Source organism: Moschus berezovskii, chromosome 8 (genome assembly GCF_049115385.1).
Source record: "Moschus berezovskii isolate FMDL1 chromosome 8, NW_MosBer_1.0, whole genome shotgun sequence".
NCBI classification, from domain to species: domain Eukaryota; kingdom Metazoa; phylum Chordata; class Mammalia; order Artiodactyla; family Moschidae; genus Moschus; species Moschus berezovskii.
The window spans coordinates 14,995,639-15,012,750 of NC_142467.1; the positions used below are offsets into that span (position 1 = coordinate 14,995,639).

The window sequence follows — 17,112 nt, forward strand, 5'->3', positions numbered from 1 at the left end:
CAATCTTGATTCCTGCTTGTGCTTCTTCCAGCCCAGCGTTCCTCATGATGTACTCTGCATAGAAGTTAAATAAGCAAGGTGACAATATACAACCTTGACATACTCCTTTTCCTATTTGGAGCCAGTCTGTTGTTCCATGTACAGTTCTGACTGTTGCTTCCTGACCTGCATACAGGTTTCTCAAGAGGCAGGTCAGGTGGTCTGGTATTCCCATCTCTTACAGAATTTTTCACAGTTTATTGTGATCCACACAGTCAGAGGCTTTAGCATAGTCAATAAAGCAGAAATAGATGTTTTTCTGGAATTCTTGCTTTTTCCATGATCCAGCGGATGTTGGCAATTTGATCTCTGGTGCCTCTGCCTTTTCTAAAAGCAGCTTGAACAACTGGAAGTTCATGGTTCATGTATTGCTGAAGCCTGGCTTGGAGAATTTTGAGCATGACTTTACTAGCATGTGAGATGAGTGCAATTGTGCACTAGTTGGAGCAGCATATTCACACACTAGTCCACACCTCTCCATCAGTGGCTAGAATCTGCCTGCTTGTGTGTTTCAATAGGGAGTGTGTCTTGTGCACTGCTGTATTTCCCCAAGGGCCTTATACAAGTGTCTGCCACATGGTGAGTAAGTCCTCAGAGGACTGGGAAAAACACATGTGCAAAGAACTATTGAAGGAAAAACTTAGTTCTGGGGTCAGTAGCTACCTAAGTGAGAAACTGAAAATGAAAGTTGCTCAGTAGTGTCTGACTCTTTGCGACCCCATGGACTATACAGTCCACGGAATTCTCCAGGCCAGAATACTGGAGTGGAGAAGATTCCCTTCTCCAGGGGATCTTCCCAACCCAGGGATTGAACCCGCATTGCAGTTATATTCTTTATCAGCTGAGCCACAGGGGAAGCCCTAATGAACCCATTAAGAATAAAGCATGAGATTGCTGCTTTGCAGAATATTCAAAAAGAAGGGTGAGTGATGGGGTTCTGAGTAGAAGGCTCAGGAAGAGTACCTTTCCTCACTCACTCTCTCTCAGGCTATGAATGAAAAGTAATCCAAAACAATCTTTTTAGCAACTGGTGCCAATATCAATCATAAATTCAGTCATTTTTGCCTTGTAACCTTTCTGCCCCAAGATATCCCAACTTTTTCTTTAACTGTGAAGTATATTCATATATATATATATATATAAACTTTTCAGGTGGATATCTTTCCTTTTTAAAACCCAAATAGACCTGTAACCTGATGATGTTCCGGCATGTAATTTTACAACATATTTAGTCAGAACCCAACTGTGCAGGGATCCCTCTAGACTGCAGTGTTGAATCTGAAGCCCAAGAAGCCTTGAGCACAGGATCCTTCTAAACTCAGATAAGAGAACAAATTAATTTTTCTCTTGCCCTGGACTTCTGTTCTTCATCAAGGCCTGCACTGAAGCATAGGGATGGAGAGCCCCCAGGCAGCAAAGATCCACACAACTGCTGCTGAAATATTCCTTCTGGCCATGCTACTGCTGTGTTCCTTTCCGGTCTTACAGTCAGTCAAGTGCCATCTGGGCTGCCTGGCCTGAGAATGCACAAGGGAAAAAACATGGCATCATACAGGTTTCACCACGACTCCTGCAGGGGGAAGAGAACATAATACACCTTTGTTATCAATTAAACACCCAACATGTAGTATATTCCTGGTCTCCTTTGGCTAGGCTGGTACTGGTTTCTGTGGGGGAATACTGCAGAAAATTTAGACTCAATATCAGTCTGCCCCCTTCTGATGTCTATGTCAGAAGCTTTCTCTATCTCTTTTATACTTTAATAAAACTTCATTACATAAAAGCTCTGAGTGATCAAGCCTCGTCTCTGGCTTGAATTCTTCTCCTCCAGAGGCCATGAATCTTGGCGTCTTCTGTGGCTCAGCAGCAGCCTTTCATCTTGGGGGCACATCCAGGATTCTTCAGGACAAGGTGAGGATGCTTGGAGCTCTAGTTCTTTGTCCTTCTAGTGAACACGTTTTCCGCTATACTTTACTAACTCCACAGTGTGCTTGTGTGAATGAATGACATGCTCTGCATGAAGAAAGTGAGAAGCCCTGCTCTGCAGTTCAGCGGTGACCCTATACGGCTTATGGCAGGAATCCTGTGGGGGGTTTATACCGACATGCCAGGACTTCCCTGGTGGCTTAGATGGTAAAACATCTGCCTGCAATGCTGGAGGCTTGGGTTCAGTCCCTGGGTTGGGAAGATCTCCTGGAGAAGGAAATGGCAACCCACTCTAATATTCTTGTCTGGAAAATCCCATGGATGGAGGAACCTGGTGGGCTGCAGTCCATGGGGTTGCAAAAAGTCGGACACGACTGAGCGATTTCACTTTCACTTTTCACTTTCATGCATTGGAGAAGGAAATGGCAACCCACTCCAGTGTTCTTGCCTGGAGAATCCCAGAGATGGCAGAGCCTGGTGGGCTGCCGTCTATGGGGTCGCACAGAGTTGGACACGATTGAAGCGACAGATGCAGCAGCAGCATGTATATACATTTCAATCACCTATACTGACTTTCAAAAATGAAGTGGCCGATTATATATCCAAGTAAGATCTTAAGGAGCAAGCAAGAACAACCATTATATAAATGGTTTAAATGACCCATTTATTGCTTGAGAACCAGGAAGCTATCTTATTCATATTTGTATCCCCATAGCCTAACGTGGTGTTCAATACATAATAGGTATCTTATACTGCTAAAAGAATGATTGAACGAATATCTTACATGAAGATGGATGCCACCTGAACAGAACAGTCCTTAATGCTTAACTACCTGTCCTCAGTTCAGTTCAGTCACTCAGTCGTGTCTGACTCTTTGCAACCCCATGGACTGCAGCATGCCAGGTCTCCCTGTCCATCAACAACTGGTCCACAAATTCATGCTAAGGCCAAAAGATTATGTATAAAGGCCAAAGTACTCTGGGGCACCATGGTTACAGACAAATCAAAAGGAATGAACCATATAGGATGGTAATTTCCCAGGTGATGCTAGTGGTAAAGAATCTGCCTCTCGATACAGGAGATACAAGAGATGTGAGTTTGATCCCTGGGTTGGGAAGATCCCCTGGAGGAGGGAATGGCAACCCACTCCAGTATTCTTGCCTGGAGAATCCCATGGACAGAGTAGCCTGGCGGGCTGCAGTCTATAGGGCTGCACAGAGTCGGACAGGACTGAAGCAACTTAGCACGCACATACTGGATAGTGGCCAGTAGACTCCTCTGGATGTGCTCTCTCAGAAAGCACAAATACAAGCAGCACAGAGAAGAGGCTCTCAAGCCCTGCTCTTAAATCAGGCACGCCAGTGACCATCTGGAAGACAACGGCCCGGAGTGGCTCATTGCCAGCTGTGTACTTACGAGGAACCCTATCGCTCCTGGCAGATTTCCCCTAACTATGTTCTGAGAAACAGAGTTCTAAGAGATGACAATAGATACTGCTTGATAATAGTCTGGGAAATGCCGAATGCCATGTCCTTTCCTGATTATTCGCAATGTCCACTTGCATGTTAATGTCTCTTAGAAATCTTGTTCCCAAAAAAAAAAAAAATAGAGAGAGTTTAAGCCTTTTTTGCAGAGGGACCCACACTCTATTTTGAGGTACACATAACTTTCAAGGTGCAGCACAGGACAACTGATTTGAGAAATAGCAACCTCTATGTATCTCTTTTCTCACAACTTAAATAACTGGAAGTAAAAATTTGCCTTAATTATGGGACTTATAATGGCAACCCACTCCAGTACTCTTGCCTGGAAAATCCCATGGACAGAGGAGCCTGGTAGGCTGTAGTCCACGGGGTCACTAAGAGTCGGACACGACTGAGCGACTTCACTTTCACTTTTCACTTTCATGCATTGGAGGAGGAAATGGCAACCCACTCCAGTGTTCTTGCCTGGAGAATACCAGGGACGGGGGAGCCTGGTGGGCTGCCGTCTATGGGGTCGCACAGAGTCGGACATGACTGAAGCAACTTAGCAGCAGCAGCAGCATAATCATCTTTCTCAGCAAATGAGCTTCAAACTTGAGATAATAAAGCCACGGGCTCAAAGTTAAACCAGGCCCTTTTCTATAAAGCAGTTACTCAAATTGTAACATGAGTCAAAATTTTGGGTTCCAAAATTCTTAAGACTTCATGACTTCATTCAGGAATCCTAAAAACAACTGTGGTCATCATCCATTAAAAATGCAACTTTCACAGTGCTCCACAGACAGGGAGATAAAAGTCCTTTGGGCTGATTTATTTTCATTAGTACCTTGCCAGTAAATATGTAAACAATTTTAAACCAGGGCAATGCACATGCTGAGCATAATGAAACCCATCTTAATTGCTGCTCTACCACGGAAAAGAACTCTGAGTACCCTGTCAAATAAATAAATGATCTATGTCTTTTCTTGTCACTTTTCTTTTCGTCAGTAAGTTTAATAAATAAAATTGATGGGTTTGGAAAGAGTTTTAGGTCAGTTCTTCCAATTGTAACATTCCTTGACTTAAATATCAGTTACCACAGCATTCCAAACTTTGAAGCAAAAGCTGTTTCCTGCATTTATTTTGACACATATCATAAAGCAGCATCAATAATGCTCAGCCCATCAGCCCTGGCTGGAGTTTTTCCTGATACATGCCTGCTTTACTTTTTACTTTGCTTCACTCCTTCCTCCTGCCAATCCCCACTTTGCCCCAGAACATGACTCATTAAGCTCATGGTAGACTACTTTTTTTTTCTTTAAATCATTTGATGTCTGCAACATAATCTAAAAGGAAATGCATTTTATTTCACCTAAAAATTTGAATTAGGATCATGAATAACTGAAAAGGTTTAGCAATGAGCAAATATATGTAATATATACTTTTTTTTTTCTTTTCTTTTTTGGCCACACCATGTTAGAGGCATGCGGAACTCCCCAGCCAGGGATCGAACCTATGCCAGGGTCTTAACCTCTGGACCACGAGGGAAGTCCCAAACCAAACATGCCTAGTATAGAAGAGGAAAGATAAGAATAAACTCCAATAGTTACAGGAATAGAAAAATCATAGTCTGTAAAGGTATATGTATGTATGTGCTAAGTCAATTCAGTCGTGTCTGACTCTTCACGACCCTATGAACTGTAGCCCGCCAGGCTCCTCTGTCCATGGGATTCTCCAGGCAAGAATCCTGGAGTGGGTTGCCATGCCCTCCTCCATGGGGATCTTCCTGACCCAGGGACTGAACCCACGTCATTTGCGGCTCCTGCACTGCAGGCAGATTCTATACCACTGAGCCACCAGGGAAGCCCCATAAAGATATATACTAGTGATTTAATGGTGAATTCATCGAGATGTAAAACAAAAGCAAAAATTAAAACAAAAACAAAACAAAAACCTTAATTCTCATCTGCTCCCAAAATAAAATATTCCTGAAATTAGACACTCTTCTCCTAACACACATCAATCAATGCCTACTTTTGTAACTATCAGAATAACCGAGTAAGATTCTAACCACAAATCTACACATGGAAACATGGTTGGCTTTTACCCTCAAGAGCTAAAGAGTAATGATTCTCGAATTTGGAAACTGCTAAGAGAGGAACACAGTAGAGATAGGCTCAAGTTGCAATAACCTATTAGTATCAGTGACAAGAGAGAACGAAAAGCTATCCTAAGGGAAAGAAAATTCAAAGACAACGAAAAAATGTGGGGAATTTAGTTTCCATCTGGCTCTTTGTGAATTGCTTTCATCTTTAGATTAAGCCCCTTGTTGTGTCTGTTTGTAGTTTGTTTCTGAAATGATTGATAACATAAAGTCACTTAAATAATATCACTTAAAACATACTGAAAGAGGAGAAAAATATACAGTAGTTTTGTGCTCTGGAGAAGGTGACCAGAAGGGTCAGTGAACATATCTGTGTAAAGCGACTAGAAGACCAGTGACTAATTTTACATTCTGTTCCCAAAGTTTTGTCTCTCACCCTGAATTAGTTCAGAGATAAATCAATCTATTAGCATTCAAATAAGATGTGAAGTCAAGTGGGCCTTAGAGAGCATCACTACAAACAAAGCTAGTGGAGGTGATGGAACTCCAATTGAGCCATTTCAAATCCTGAGAGATGATGCTGTGAAAGTGCTGCACTCAATATGCCAGCAAATTTGGAAAACTCAGCAGTGGCCATAGGACTGGAAAAGGTCAGTCTTCATTCCAATCCCAAAGAAAGGGAATGCCAAAGAATGCTCAAACTTCCACACAATTGCACTCATCTCACACGCTAGTAAAGTCATGCTCAAAATTCTCCAAGCCAGGCTTCAGCAATATGTGAACCGTGAACTTCCAGATGTTCAAGCAGGTTTTAGAAAAGGCAGAGGCACCAGAGATCAAATTGCCAACATCCACTGGATCATGGAGAAAGCAAAAGAGTTCCAGAAAAACATCTATTTCTGCTTCATTGACTATGCCAAAGCCTTTGACTGTGTGGATCACAATAAACTGTGGAACATTCTGAAAGAGATGAGAATACCAGACCACCTGACCTGCCTCTTGAGAAACCTGTATGCAGGTCAGGAAGCAGCAGTTAGAACTGGACATGGAACAACAGACTGGTTCCAAATAGGAAAAGGAGTACGTCAATGTTGTATATTGTCACCCTGCTTATTTAATTTATATGCAGAGTATATCATGAGGAACGCTGGGCTGGAAGAAGCACAAGCTGAAATCAAGATTGCTGGGAGAAATATCAATAACCTCAGATATGCAGATGACACCACCCTTATGGCAGAAAGTGAAGAGGAACTCAAAGGCCTCTTGATGAAAGTGAAAGAGGAGAGTGAAAAGGTCGGCTTGAAGCTCAACATTCAGAAAATGAAGATCATGGCATCTGGTCCCATCACTTCATGGGAAAACAGTGGAAACAGTGTCAGACTTTATTTTTGGGGGCTCCAAAATCATTGCAGATGCTGATCGCAGCCATGAAATTAAAAGACGCTTACTCCTTGGAAGGAAAGTTATGACCAACCTAGATAGCATATTAAAAAGCAGAGACATTACTTTGCCAACAAAGGTCCGTCTAGTCAAGGCTATGGTTTTTCCCGTGGTCATGTATGGATGTGAGAGTTGGACTGTGAAGAAAACTGATCGCCGAAGAATTGATGCTTTTGAACTGTGGTGCTGGAGAAGACTCTTGAGAGTCCCTTGGACTGCAAGGAGATCCAACCAGTCCATTCTAAAGGATATCTATCCTGGGTGTTCGTTGGAAGGACTGATGCTAAAGCTGAAACTGCAATACTTTGGCCACCTCATGCGACGAGTTGACTCACTGGAAAAGACTCTGATGCTGGGAGGGATTGGGGGTGGGAGGAGACGGGGACGATAGAGAATGAGATGGCTGGATGGCATCACCGACTCGATGGACATGGGTTTGAGTGAACTCCGGGAGTTGGTGATGGACAGGGAGGCCTGGCATGCTGTGATTCATGGGGTTGCAAAGATTCGGACACGACTGAGCGACTGAACTGAACTGAAGAGTGGAAGCTGTATTTAAAAAAAAAGAATTAGAGTTTATAGCAGCACTTTCCTGATTTGATCACATCCCACCCCATCCCAATCCCAAGGAATTCCTGTGACTTGCCAGAAGTAAACTGCATTTCTTTCCTTCTTTCTAATGGGTGCATATTCCTAGCCACTCCCATAAAATGTTCAGTTCAGTTCAGTCGCTCAGTTGTGTCCAACTCTTTAAGACCCCATGAATCACAGCACGCCAAATGTTAGAGGTAGGCAAAATGACTTTGATAAAGCTTATACCAAAACAGAATGAATTTTACAGCATTCCTTTGAAATACATTGTCAAAGCTTGATTTTAGATTTTAGACATTCAAATGATTACAATTCAAATACTTGCAAGGGGATAAATGCAATCTTATCCATTGAAAAATCCTTAATCCAAAGCAATTATTCATTTTCCCTCAACCTTTTTTTCCAAATAATTGAATTGCACTAGAAGCAATAATGATAATATTTAGCTCTCATGTATTAGGTATAGTGCTATGTGTTTTACATGCATTATCTTTTTTAAACTCCATTATCAAGTTCAAGAGACAGCAACTTTTATCATTCTGATTTTACAGATAAGGAAACTGAGGCTTGGAGAGATCGCTGACTTGCCTAAGTTCACACAGCTTTATCCATAAGAAAGCTAAACCAGGATGTAAATTCTGCTCTCTCATACCCCACTGCCCATACCCTTATACTGAAGAATTTTACAAAAGTAATAGGTATTACCACCTCGCCATAAAAGAAGAGTATAAACATTCTAATCTGAATGTATAAATGCTAAACTAAGGTTAATGCACAGGAAAATGTAATAAATAGGTGAATACACTTTAGGTGACTAGAAGATCTGAGAAATGCTTCGATAATTTGATACCCACACCCTTCCTTATTAGCTAAAATACCTATTTTTAAAAAAGCAAATGAGGTTTCAAATATGCTGCTATCCCACTGACTATTTCAGGGTGTCCATTTTACTTTCCCTGTACAGATGGAGCTGTTATGATAAAGGGATAAAGCAGGTGGACAACAAGGCTCTGGGCATTCAACGTATTTGTGTGTGTGTGTGCTATGTCGCTTCAGCCATGTCCAACAGTTAGCAACCTTATGAACTGTAGTCTAACAGGCTCCCCTGTCCATGGGGTTCTTCCTATAATTTCAGTTTTAAGAAAAATCTACTCAAATCTGAGCATCAGATAAGTGTTTTAACACATTTGGTTTTAGGAAGCTAAAGCTAAATTCAAAGCCAGGGTCACACAAGGAAATCAATTGTCTAAGCTAAGATGGGATAGCCATCGCACTGGTGAAATTCAAAACATACAAAAGGGTCTCCTGCTTGAAACATTTTCTGCCTTTGCCTGGGTACTGTCATTACAGTTCATCACACTGACCAAAATATCCACTAAATACTGATTTCAGAAATTCAAATGACACTAAAAGCTGTTTGCTCTTTAGTATAAACTAGCTTGATTTGATTTCTTTCCTTTTCTTTTTTTTTTTTTTACACCATAAATAAGATCTTTTATTTGTCACCATTAAGAGTCTGCATTTTAAACCGATTCTTGGACTGGTGGCTCATATCCATCAACTCGTTCAACTTTAGCACCTGTCTCATCCCCAGTAGCTTTTCCAGAACTACTACCTTCCCCATGTAGCTACATGAGTTTTCCCAATTCAAATTTGGGCTTCTTCAGCATTTTTACTTTTCTAACGAAGACATCATGGAGCAGATAAATAGATTGGCAAGCCTTTTGTATGTCTTTTCCAATGCTATCTGGAATCAATTTATTGACCACCTCTTTCAAGTCATTTGCACCTCTCGGGTCATGATTTCCATCATCTTCTTGCGGATCTGGTGCACCTGCTGGTGCTGGGCATAAGAGGTCTTCCGAATCTGATTGTTGTGCTTTTGAGTAAAACCCACACAGAACAGATGAAGCAAGTAACCATCGGTACATCAACATGAGCTTCAATCATGGTCTGCCATTTTTTGACCACGGAGCACATTCTGTCACGGGTAAGACCCATACCATGAAAGTTAGTCAGGCAGTTTTAGCCCTGAACATCCTCAGTAATTAGCTTGAATTTTCTAAATGCTACTTCATCATTCTGCAGATCAGCATAACTCACTTCAAAAACACGACCTTTGAGGCCATCAGACGCGATTTTGGTTCCTTGCGTTTTCGTGACCAATGTTTTCCCAATATTCCTTATATTGAACGTGCTTTTACATCATACCAATCTTTTTTAGAAAATGGGTCAACCACTTTCTTCTTGGCTCCCTTTTTGCCTCCTTTCATAAGGCGCTTGTTCTTGCCGACCGCCATGGTGCTGCTCAGAGAGCCAAAAGGGATTTCTTTCCTTTTCACCAGAAATGGGAGCTTCTAGCTACTCTTAATCCTGGCCTGCACACTTAGAATCATCCACGAATATCTGAAAATAATGCAAATGCCTGGGCTCCACCCCTAGAGATTGTGTGGTTCTGGGTAAACTAGGACCTAGGCAGCAGCACATATTACAAGCACCCCAGCTGGCCCTGGTATGTGCCCAGATTGAGAATCACTGGGTCAGACGCTCTCTGCCTCCTGTAAAAAAGAAGTAATAACATTTGCTGATCATGTCCGTATTTTCTGTGGTTTCCATCCTGGACAGATTAAACTTTCTCACAGTAGGCTATATTAAGAGAGAGAGAAACCATCACAAAATCTACTCTGAAATAAGAAACAAAAGTTGTGTGGAAAGGTTAAAGGAGGGGAAAGTCTGTTTTTGGTGATTTAAAAAGAAAAAAAAACATGTTATCTGACTTCTTTGGGATATAGGAGACATGATCGCATTTTCTTAAGTAATCCTTTAAATATGATTCACTTTGAACTATATACTTCTTAAATGCCTGTGAGTCTTTATCAAGTTTACCACAGCTGCCATATAATAAGAGTCAAACCTTAACCGGCAGACTCCAGTCATTCTGAGACCACTAGAATTTTGACTACAAAGTAGGTTCAACAACCAACAAATTCAATTGCTATTTCTTTTCATGACATTTTATCAATAGTACAGATCTGCAATATGTGAGTCAACCTGGATGAAATAACTATATTTCAGGAATCTAGGTCAGAACATTATTATTACTGTAAGAGGTTAAAAATAGACATCCAACTTCACCTAAGGTTCTCACAGGAAAATTTCACATATAAAATAACTCTTTCCATTAAAATGTGAAACTTAGAAGAATTAACAATTAACACTCTCTGCTACTAACACTCTGTGCAATCAGATAGGTTGCTTAATATTCTGTGAGCCTCAATTGCTTCATTTTTTAAAAATGGGACTATTATTATCTACCCAACTTCCCTTGAGATTTTCTTAAAGATTTTGTTACAATGCTTGTGCACTTGAAAAACTTCAAAACACAGTACAAAGGTAAGCTGTCAGGAGCCACTTAATCACAAGTTTTATGATAGTAGAAACAGTTTCTCGCAGATTTCTGCATTCTCCGAACTTAGCACAATACCAAGCGTATGGTAGGTACAAAGTAAATGAGCAATATTCATTGAATAAATGGATGTGTGTGTTCTAACTAGCTTCAGTGGTGTCCAGCTCTTTGTGACCCTATGGACTATAGACCGTCAGGCTCCTCTGTCCATGGGATTCTCCAGGCAAGATTACTGCAGTGAGTTGCCACGTTCTCCTCCAGGGGATCTTCCTGAAGCAGGGATTGAACTCGCATCTCTTACATTTCCTGCATTGGCAAGTGGATTCTTTACCACTAGTGCCTGCTGGGAAGCGCTGTCAAATATATGATTGTATTGGAACTCACAGAAAACACAGGCTAATGATTATAGTAAAATGCATTCTTGGGCTTTTTTCTCCCTACCACAAAAGCTACCATTACCTTTATAAAATCAGTAACCATATATTTAACCTTTTATTTTTGGCCACTTTTTCCTATGAGCTAATGGGAAAACTTTGTGAAGAGAAGCTTTCAGTGAATGTCAGATAAAATTCTCCGAGAATCAAGTAAGAGTGTGTGGAGACCAGACACAATCTGCATTCATCCACCTATTCTTGGACGGTAAGCTTACATTCCACTCCTATCTCTAACACAGAAATGAAGTAGAAAACAACGTTAAAAAGAGTATACTCTTCAACTTGGCCTCATAAGTGATGTCAAATGCCAGCATTCTTGGTGCTGAAACCAATCTTCGTCTAATGAGCCAGAGAACAAACCAACTGAGGCATTTTTCAGGTTTTTTTGGAATGAAGTTACTCATCACATGCTTGTATTCATTAGACTTAGGCAAGAAGAAGGCCCTTGACAATTATACCACAACACCCGCCTCTGAACCATAGTGGAGCTAGCGAGGTCTGGGTTTCTCTATAGAGAGAATGGTGACTGGTTGATGTCAGTGATATACCAATTCATCTTATCTCATCTTTTACTTTCAGAGACCAGGAATAAGTTTCCAAGACTCCTTGTATAGTAAGCATGCATTTTCTTTGGTTTTATTTAGAGTGTTTCTGAAAGGTTACTACTATGCTTCCTCCTTCCCATTCCCCTTCCAGAGAATCTGGGATTCTTGAACAGAAATAAAGCTATCAAAATGTGGTTGGATGAATTTTCTAGGTGCCATCCATCCCAACAGGACTATACTTTGGATTAATTTATTAAAGTATCATTGGTACCAACACATATGCCATAAAGAACTTTATTAAGTAACTTACACACCTTTCTAAAATGACTTTACAATTATGCCATTTATTGATAAGCTTTTAATGTTATGCCTTTATGAAGAAATTAGCACAACTGGAAACTGGTTTATGGTCCTGCTATATTTGTGCACTGATGATAGTGTAGAGCCAAAAACAGTCCAGCAAAGAGCAGGTGTTCAACTTTCAACAGGTAGGAAGCCTTAGTAAACAGTTAGATTATTGGCTCTGAGCTCAGATCAGTTGGATAAACAAAGATTTGCTCAAGTAAGGAAGGACTGCTCTGTCTTTTTTCTCTGATCTTCCATTAATCAGTACCAAATTCTGAAGGTGGGTTTCCAAAGACAGACATAGTCCCATTCTTCTCCTCAGGGTCATCCCATATCTAGACTGTTGTTGAAGCAGAGGAGCCACAATTCAGAAGAGGATATTTTAAGAGGACAAACTCATGCAGACTATCCACTACCTATCTTATATTTAACCTACTCTTTTTTTTGTTTTCTTTTAACCGAAAGAACCCAGTTTTTATCCAGGGTAGCAACAAAACCTTGCTTAAAAACTACATTTCTTTGCCTTTCTTGCATTAGAATTGAGCATGTGATACCATTTGGCCAGTAAGAAATAGAAGTTGCTGTATAGTTCAGTTCAGTTCAGTCGCTCAGTCGTGTCCGACTCTCCGCGACCCCATGAATCACAGCACGCCAGGCCTCCCTGTCCATCACCAACTCCCGGAGTTCACTCAAACCCATGTCCATCGAGTCGGTGATGCCATCCAGCCATCTCATTCTCTGTCGTCCCCGTCTCCTCCCACCCCCAATCTCTTCCAGCATCGGAGTCTTTTCCAGTGAGTCAACTCGTCGCATGAGGTGGCCAAAGTATTGCAGTTTCAGCTTTAGCATCAGTCCTTCCAATGAACACCCAGGATTGATCTCCTCTAGAATGGACTGGTTGGATCTCCTTGCAGTCCAAGGGACTCTCAAGAGTCTTCTCCAGCACCACAGTTCAAAAGCATCAATTCTTCGGCGATCAGTTTTCTTCACAGTCCAACTCTCACATCCATACATGACCACGGGAAAAACCATAGCCTTGACTAGACGGACCTTGGTTGGCAAAGTAATGTCTCTGCTTTTTAATATGCTATCTAGGCTGGTCATAACTTTCCTTCCAAGGAGTAAGCGTCTTTTAATTTCATGGCTGCAATCAGCATCTGCAGTGATTTTGGAGCCCAAAAAAATAAAGTCTGACACTGTTTCCACTGTTTTCCCATCTATTTCCCATGAAGTGATGGGACCAGATGCCATGATCTTTGTTTTCTGAATGTTGAGCTTCAAGCCGACCTTTTCACTCTCCTCTTTCACTTTCATCAAGAGGCTTTTTAGTTCCTCTTCACTTTCTGCCATAAGGGTAGTGTCATCTGCATATCTGAGGTTATTGATATTTCTCCCAGCAATCTTGATTCCAGCTTGTACTTCTTCCAGCCCAGCATTCCTCATGATGTACTCTGCATATAAATTAAATAAGCAGGGTGACAATATACAACCTTGACGTACTCCTTTTCCTATTTGGAACCAGTCTGTTGTTCCATGTCCAGTTCTAACTGCTGCTTCCTGACCTGCATACAGGTTTCTCAAGAGGCAGGTCAGGTGGTCTGGTATTCCCATCTCTTACAGAATTTTCCACAGTTTATTGTGATCGACACAGTCAAAGGCTTTGGCATAGTCAATGAAGCAGAAATAGATGCTTTCTGGAACTCTCTTGCTTTCTCCATGATCCAGAGGATGTTGGCAATTTGATCTCTGGTGCCTCTGCCTTTTCTAAAACCAGCTTGAACATCTGGAAGTTCACGGTTCACATATTGCTGAAGCCTGGCTTGGAGAATTTTGAGCATGACTTTACTAGCGTGTGAGATGAGTGCAACTGTGCGGTAGTTTGCCTTTCTTTGGGACTGGAATGAAGAAGTTGCTGTTAATGTGTCCTAAACAGCTCCTTAAAAGGGGAGGCAGACTCAGGAGGCTTGCACTCTTGTTCCTTTTGGCTCTTCCCATTTTTTCCTGCCTGCAATGGGAACACTGGTGGCTGTAGCCACAGTGGCCACCTCCAGAGCCCGAGAACGAGAATCACACCTTCAGGCAGAGGAGAAACCTAGAACATCCTGGGTCCCTGATGAATCCGCTGAGTCACCACCGAGCTGTCTACTGCAGGAGCTCTTCTGCTGCTGCTAATTCATGTCAGTCGTGTCCAACTCTGTGTGATCCCATAGATGGCAGCCTACCAGGCTCCCCCATCCCTGGGATTCTCCAGGCAAGAACACTGGAGTGGGTTGCCATTTCCTTCTCCAATGTGTGTAAGTGAAAAGTGAAAGTGAAGTCGCTCAGTCGTGTCCAACTCTTAGCAACCCCATGGACTGCAGCCTACCAGGCTCCTCCGTCCATGGGAGTTTCCAGGCAAGAGTACTGGAGTGGGTCGCCAGTGCCTTCTCCAAGGAGCTCTTCTATGTGAGAGAAAAATAAACCCCTTTCTGTTTTAAGCCTCTAGTTTGGTGGTTCCTATATAGCAAAATATAATTTCTGACTGAAATAACTCCAGTTCCAAAGTTTATTGATCATAACATAGAGAACTTGAAATCATGTCATTTGAGAAAGGTTGAAGGAACCAGGGATTTACATCTGGAAAGAAGGAAGTGAAAAATATAGAAAATAAGTATATTCAAAGTTGTGAGTCACTGATGGATGAAGAGCCACAGAAACCAAATTAGAAGGATGAGTGAGAACAAGAGGAGCAGACTTCAGCCCAAACTAAAAGATTTTCACATAATAAGATCTAGCTGCTCATGGATGGGGTTCCATCAGTGGAAGGGTTCAAGTATAAGAATGAATGTCTATTCCACGGAATACAGGAAGGAGAAGAAAACACTAAATGGGGTAGTTGGGAAGGATGATACTGACTTACATTTCCACACTCAATCCAGAGAGTCTACATTTCTATGCGCTCCTAATACCCAATCATCAATTCTCTCTATTATAACAAATATTTCCTGAATGCCTCTGAAGTGGATTTTATTGTTTTCCTCTGTTTATTGTGCTTAATTCACCTAACTTTTGCCATCTGTAGGCCTCTTTCAAGGACAACTGCCTTTTCACTTAATTTTGGAAGTGTCTTTAGCTTGTCAGAATTTGAAAAGAAATTCATTTGCAGCTAGAACAGACTAAGCAGAAGTTACAGACATTCGTTGCATGTCCTTTAAATTCATGATCTATAATTTCACAACAATCCTATGAGGAAAACAGTTTCATTGCTTCCATTTTTAAAGGAGAAAAATAAGGCCCCGAGTTTAAATAATTTTTCAAGATCACATAACTAAGGGTGGCGCCAGAATGGAAGTTGGCAATCAGACTCTAGAATCCCATACTCCTAACACCTATTCTATATCTGGCTTCAAAAAGACATATACATCTAAAGATCATAGTAAAACCAAAAGTGAATTACAGGGACCATAAAATCAAAGTATGAAGTCAAATACCCTGTGGTTTTTGAATATCTCTTTTTGTAAATTTATTTATTTTTAATTGAAGGATAATTGCTTTACAGTACTGTGTCACTTTCTACCAAACATCAGCATGAATCAGCCACAGGTTTATCCTTGTCCCCTTCCACTTGAACACACCTCCTTGAATATTTCTTTACCAATACTTTCTTCTTTTACAGTCAATGTCACTTTATCCTTGTCTCTAATATCACCTGGTAAAAAACAAATCTGAAATAATGCACATTAAAAAGGCATATAGCAGCTATATGACAAAGAACAGTACTTAATCTCTGGATAAATTGGTGAGGGGTTATAAGGTCAGCCTTTCTCCTCAAAGAGCTACAATTACCTTTGTAAGCCAAAGCAGCTCCAACCGGAATCTTCTCCCATCGATGACTGAGTGGAAGCCCACAGATTAAAAAACCCTGAAATGTAAAAACACAGTAATTTTTCACAACAAATCTGACAACAAAATTTAAAAGTCAATATTTGAAATTAACTCAATATTTGAAAAACAAGACACTTTTTGCAAAGGTCCTAAACTTTCCTTTCACAGCATCATTAACACAAGAATATGAATGTGTGTGAGCTGGCACAGTACTTCATGAGTCCTTGTCAGGACTTAAAATCCGTCCCTTTAAAGCCGAAACGACTGCTTAATTGTTGTTTTGAAAAATAGCCCCTGACATTACAGCTGAACAAACTGCATATTTATTACCTTTATTCTAACCTCTTTTTCTCTGGTTTTATTTTTGAGCCATTTTGAAGCTCTCCACCCCATTTTCTTCTGATACACTCCGATTCTGCCTTGCATGCTGATCAGTCAAGATAAACTCAGGGTCAGAACTCTGAAACTGCAGAGTTCAAATACGTCCAGACATGTGCCATGCGTTTCATCTCACAAAACCCTGGCACACGCTGACGCCCCTCACCATGGAGACCATCCCATTTAGTGCAGCCTGTATCTCCTGACTACAGACGTGGAGACCCCGATGGTCAGGATTACGATTTTCCCTCTCTTTACACTCCGTCAATGTGCATCAAGCAGTTAAATAAAACATACTTTGGGATTAGGTCCAAAAGGAATGAGGAGCAAAGAAGAGAGAGGCAGGAAGAAAGAGAGAGAAAGAGGAAGTAAGATTTGTAGAGAAAAAATAAACAAAGGTGAAGCCAAGAAACCTTGGTGATGGCTTTCATTTTTTGGCAGGTGGATTTATGGTGTTAATGGCAAAGAGCAGAAAGCCAGGAGGAAGTCCTTCTCACTGACCTCAAAAATAAATACATCCATTATGGGCTTTGGTAAATATGTCTTCTCCTATAAGAAGTGGCCCTACCTGTCTCCA

The 17,112-nt window shown here is 41.2% G+C and overlaps 1 long non-coding RNA gene and 1 pseudogene across 1 annotated transcript in view; both read right to left on the bottom strand.

Annotated features, from left to right (window-relative positions):
- The window catches only part of LOC129558350 (uncharacterized), a 101,598-nt gene extending 85,316 nt beyond the window's left edge, over nt 1–16,282 (bottom strand). The window contains exon 1 of the long non-coding RNA XR_016037980.1: nt 16,119–16,282. This is a non-coding gene — a long non-coding RNA (uncharacterized LOC129558350). The remainder of the gene's footprint in view (nt 1–16,118) is intronic.
- On the bottom strand, nt 8,474–9,863 carry LOC129558349 (small ribosomal subunit protein eS1 pseudogene; annotated as a pseudogene).
- Nucleotides 16,283–17,112: the final 830 nt, after the last annotated feature.